Source organism: Coenobita brevimanus, chromosome 70 (assembly GCF_032717465.1).
Source record: "Coenobita brevimanus isolate Jiangsu-jjx chromosome 70, ASM3271746v2, whole genome shotgun sequence".
In the NCBI taxonomy this organism is placed as follows: Eukaryota; Metazoa; Arthropoda; class Malacostraca; order Decapoda; family Coenobitidae; genus Coenobita; species Coenobita brevimanus.
Window position 1 is genome coordinate 1,693,116 of NC_137023.1, and position 6,000 is coordinate 1,699,115.

Genomic DNA, 6,000 nt, shown 5'->3' on the forward strand with positions numbered 1-6,000 from the left:
ACCACCATGATGTTGGTGATGATATACAGTCGACTCACATTGAAGTCTGTCAGTGCAGACGATGTTCTTGGCAACAATCAATGCCCATTTAAACCTGAGGACGATGTTGGTGATGATCTTCTTGTTAATGATATTCCTGGCCACATATGATACATCCTAAAGCCTCTCCGTGCCTTGGTATTCTTGTCAACAGTACATACACACAGGCCTCTAGACGATGTCAGTGATGGTATTGTTGGTGGTAATATCCTTGGCAACGGCAATGGTTGACACACATAAAAATCTGTCCCTGAAAGCTGTGGCCTCAAGCAAACAACAGTTTAATAAAAACTCCCTTCATGCCATTTTCACGACCTTTCTCACTCAGGTGGTACTCATGCACTTGACTCCATGAACAATTTCCTCAAGCTACTGTATATGTGTCCTGTTGCATTAAATCATACTATATTATTTTTATAAGTTGGCCATTCCAAGTGAGTGCACATTTCCCAAAGCTTCGTAAAATATGTGACGGATTCAGAAGATTAATTTAACTTTAAAAAGAAATAATAAAAAAACTGGCTTATGCTGTCTTTTCCCCGTCACTCTCCCACGGCTGCTTTGCGGAACTCTTGCCATTCCACTGCGATATTTGCACTTCTGTTTCATGCATGCATTCACACTATTTTATTCACAAAAAGAGAATCCTTACATAATCAGAGGGTTAAAAACAATATCCGTTTCCTTTCACATGTTTGGTAAAACTTTAGTACACTCTCTGAGATAAATACTAGTTCACTTAATTACATAACGAAGCAGGGAACTTAGGCCACCTGAGGTGATCTTGGGAGCCCGACAAACTTTTCAGAATATTGTGCAAGAGATACATAAATGCTCGGCGAAGAGTGGATGGATATTACTGTCTGTTGTTGTGCCTTACTCAGGTTGAAGTCTGACGATTTTCCTCAGCACAGGGAACCCTATTGAATGAAAAGGTGCAATACACAAGGCTACACAAGGTCGTTAATCCTTTGAAACCCTTGACTACTGTAAAGCTCAGTGAAGTCGTTTTTATGTATAAGGGCACAAATAAGCGATGGCATGGTTACTTGAGATAGTTGTAAAGCCTCTGATTGTTAGCATGAAAGTTATGAGAGGTAAAAGTGTGTTGATCGTTGGTCCGCCTCGAAATTATGAACGAACACTAATTACGGAAATGGTGACGTTATAGGTCCGTAATACCTTCAATGACGTATTTGCATTCAGTATTTTCTGCATACATACAGTCTTGTGGTGAGTCATCAGGCTGCGAAGCGGTTCATGGAACCTGTCTGGAGCTGCATCATGTTTTACCAGTATTCAAACTCTATCCACATTATTTTATTCATTTTGCGTGAGACTTTTTCTTTAACCGAACGAGTCACACATAACCTTCATTAGCCTCTTGTGTATGAAACCATTTTCCAAAGCTACTGAAAATCGCATGGTATAGCAAGAATAAAAATTTGAAATATTTTAGATGTCACTGTCGATAGTTTATCTTGCATACCTTTCAGTGTTTTAATCAGTAATAATAGTGCATCACCCTTACAGATTCACGTATTCATTCGTCTTGTGAACCATCTGTTTTAGATGCGTTATTTCTGACGTTCATTCGTTTGTTATATAGTGTGTATTTATGCTTTGTTTCATATGTGTATATTTAGTGATATGTGTGCTTGAGGATTTGTATTTTATATCTATATCTGTATCTGTATCTACCTATCTATATACGAAGTACAAAGTATGTATATATGTATGTAATCACTATTAATGAATAAGATTTTTTGTGGTACGGTTCAGTGGTTCAATATCACGGAGTTGCTGGTTCATTTAGACCTGAGCTGGTGCGATTTGAGACGCTGAGGTAGTCAATTGTGCTCTGGCTTCCTCTCTGAGCACACACATTCTTACTTACTCATCATCTTGCTTGTACATAACAGAAAAAAATTCCTATTTTCGATCTTGGCTTAGCAGATTTTGGATTTCCTTTCCAACTCTTTGGTATTTCATGGTCCTTCTTGGAAGGTCAAAGCACCACATTCATTCACATGTCAATACCGCGCTAATACCTGCCATCATACTGGACACATAATAGGGTTGCTTTTTTCACAACTGGGTTAATAATATTTGTGCAGGTCTATTTAAGACATAAGGTCTTGTAGATTAGTAAAGCGGTTTAACGAAATTCAAACAACTTATGTATCCCAGCATAGAATAGATTTTTTTTTATATTCTGAAAGCAGTTAAAACCTGTCATATTGTGCAGTAGTTGTCTGGTTATACCGGTATATTGTTGGACAGTACATTATTCTTTATTATTGTGTAAGTCCATTACCCTGTTTATCCCATTTTAAGATCATACACCACACTGAAGGGGGGTCACCTTGACGTGGTAGCGGGGCTTGAAGCGTGGCTGGCAGCGCCAACTACTCTGGAGGCGTTCCTATTTTTGTATGGTTCGGCATATGTCAGCCTCGTAGACCAAACATCCCCCCTACATAACTGGTAGAGGAGGCCTGCTGGTGATGTCGCTCGTCCCTGCCTATTTTCCATCCTGGGTGGGGTTTTTGACTCCCCACGTGTTTGCTTTGCATGGCGTCTTGTAATGCTGGGAGATGGGAGTCCTGGAGGTTGTGATGCTGCACGATGCACCCTGCAGCTCCCAACACTCTTATTCGGTCCCCTGTTCTGGCTAGACAGGTGACCTGGTTAGGCCTGGACAGGTCAATCGCCTGATTATGCATTGGTTAGGGCCAAGTGGGCATTAGGGGGTCTGGTGGCTCTTAACGTCCTGGAGTCACCCTTGCCTGGGTTCCCCAGTGGTTCCCCGCATTATTTCCTCACTATCTCTGGGGTTGCCAGTGGTGTTATCCCTGGCATATGACCTCCCCTTGTTGGGCTCCGTGGTGAGTGGAGGGGTGAGGAAATGATATAGTTTTTTGCTGTACATGGCATCGATTAATGAAAATGATGTTAACGACCACATATGTCTCTTGCCACTTCGGCTCAAAATCCCTAATTGCCACTCTGGAGCCTTACCAGGCCCCTTCTTTGCCCTACCGTTCAGCTGGATCTGGAAGGTGTTCCCATCATGTTGGTGTGGCTCGGGGGTTGGCCCCAGACAAGACAGTGCCGGTGTCATATGCCAAGTATATAGTAATAAAACCAGTTCTTAGTGGGTCTGTGCTAGATTTGGATATTTTTGATACTCGCCATCCCATCCTGTCAGCTTGTGAAAGAAAACCGAAAATCTCCCTCCAAGGGGATCGAAGCATCCTTGTTGGTGTCCTACCCAGAAGAGAGCTCCCGAGTACTAGCTCTGATCTCTGTCTCTGGTGCAGACGTTTCGTGTGTTCCTCATGCCAGCTTTAACCAATGTAAGGGAGTAATTTTTTCCCCGTGACCTCTGATACTCGGAAGAATGACTGTTGGAGGAACTGCGGTCATCTGGTGTAATGAAGGTTGAGCACCTACAGAAGATGATGGATGGCATCCCTTCGAGCAGTCAGGTACATTGTTGGATCTGCCTGTCGAGCCTGTCTGCCCAGTCCAACTCCTAAGTATCATTCCATGGTTTCTTCAAAGAGGTGCAAGTGTGCTGAAATTCTAAAGGTACTAAATCTTCTATCACGTCTCTAGCTTTCTAAGCTTTTGGGGGATCATTCATCCATTCACAGAAACGCTGTTCCTGTATATACAGAAGATTTAAAGTCAAATACTGGTGTTGTGTGTGGAGTGGTTTTCCCAAATTTTATAAGGAAGGAAATCTTTTTCTAGATTCCTCCGTTTTTACTGCAGAAGTGACTGCTGTCGTCTTACCTTCTCTGCTGATTTTAACACACAAAGAGGGTTCCTCTAAGATTTTTAGTGATTTTCAAAGATCCCTTTTGCCTCTGGAGTACTTTAATTCAAAACTCATCCCTGGTTCTTGCTGCTCTTGTGTGGCTTTTCCTGATAAGGGCGTGGTATTCCAGTTTTGTTGGGTTCCTGCATATGTTCGCTTGGAGTTTGAGAGGGTGGATACATTAGCTAAAGCTGCGTCTTCTCGACGACCATTTAACAACTACCTGCTCCTGATATAACAGTTTCATTGAAGTATGCGCTTCATATTTATTGGCAGAGACAGTGGGACGTTGTCCTTAATAAATGATAGGAAATTTTTCAGTGCTTGTGTGCCAAGGGTTCCTCCCCTTCATGCCTTGGGGATTGGAGATGGCTGTTACCCAGCCTCACATAGGGCACTCACAGCTTATGAGTGGGTTCCAAATGTGTGGTGTGATTGTGACTCAGCAGTACTGTGACGGTCTTGTTTCCATTAGTATCCCTCACTTGCTGGTCGAGTGTCCAAGTCTGGAGGACCTATGTCAGAGATCCTTCATATGCATGTGGGGGGGGAGGATGTGTTTGCTTGGAAGAGGCTATGGCTATTTTACTGATATTTATAGTTGTCTTCAGAAGGCGGGATTTCTACCATTAATAGGTAAATATCTGTTGTCGTTTTAAGTATTTCATATTTACATGGGGACTTCTTTATTTTTTTTTTCGTATAGGGACATCAGCTTTGTTTTAGTGTGCTGCGCCACCATTTTTTGTTATATTTAATCAATCAGCCATTAAATCGTGGGTTGAGTGGGGGCAGTTATGTATTATTTTAACAGTAGTAATGCTTGGATGACAAACATTGCTTTTTGGACATATTTGGCCTGTTAATGGAATGGTTTTTAGTAATACTGAAACCCCCAGGTTCAGTGCATTATTTACGTTGCTGTAGGTTATACCTGATGCTGAATCAAAAATTACATGCTCGAATTTATTTGATAAGTAATCACTCGGAAATCAGAGGCAGTTGATTGGACCATATAACAAACTATTCCCTGCCCCGTCTCATCATTGTGATACTGTCAGCGCCTGTAAAAAAAAGGAGGGGTGGTCCTACCCTCAGCAGTATACTCCAGGTCCATATCATTGCTACGTTAAATTCATGTACATTTGCCCTACCGCCTGTGGACCGTTCTTAAGTCCGTGGAACCACTTGGTGTTCCACAGCTGGTAGGGCGAGGATGCCACCCGTGTAACCGGCAGGCTTCCCCAGCACCACAATGCCGAACCAAGCGGTCACTCGGGGGGCCTCCCCCGCCTCCAAAAGCCTGAAATCGCAAGATGTTCTGCAATCCCTCCAGAGATAGTACCGTCAGGCTCGCCAAGGACAAAGGAGTGATTCCCAACCTTTGAAGGGCTGCTGCGCTTTTACACGACAACATCCCTCGCCAGTTGAGAGTCACCGCCTCTACAGTGGCCGCGGGCCTGGCCGCCCACCAACACGCAGCTTCCTTAAGTTCACACTTGTTATAGTACTTGACCTTACGTGCATTAGCTGAGTCTAAGGAAGTGTAACGCGCATCGGAGACGACCTGCACGTCTAATACGACCACTGAGGTCCCCGTGTCGACCAGAAGGTCTGGCCGTCTCATTACTGCTCCAGCACGTAGCATGTGTTCTTTCCCGACACAATAGTTGGGATTTGATCGACACAACTGCCTCTAGGAAATCAACGATCCTATCGTGCCGGGTGACGCGGATCTCATGCGTCAAGGAGCACCCCTGGAGGATGTGGTTCAAGGAGGGAGGGGTCCCACACCCTCCCTCACAGCGTAGGTTTTGTTGCTGTATGCCACGACCCCTTGAATTTCTGACGGGTACTCACTAAACTCCCGTGCAGCTTAACGGCATCCACGTATCGGGATCCGCTGAGACGGCCAGATCCTTCATAGATCCACCGGTGCAAGGACCAGTGAGCCTGCTGGGCAGTTCCACGAAGGCCTTCACTGTCATACCGCTGACAGAGGTCCAGGACCCATTGGTTCTCCTCAGAGCGGCGATCCTGAATCCTGACCTCCTGTATGATGGGCCATCGGATCTGCTCCATGCAGTCCATGATGTACTGGTGCTCACTGAGTGCCCTAACAATAGGGCAAGTTG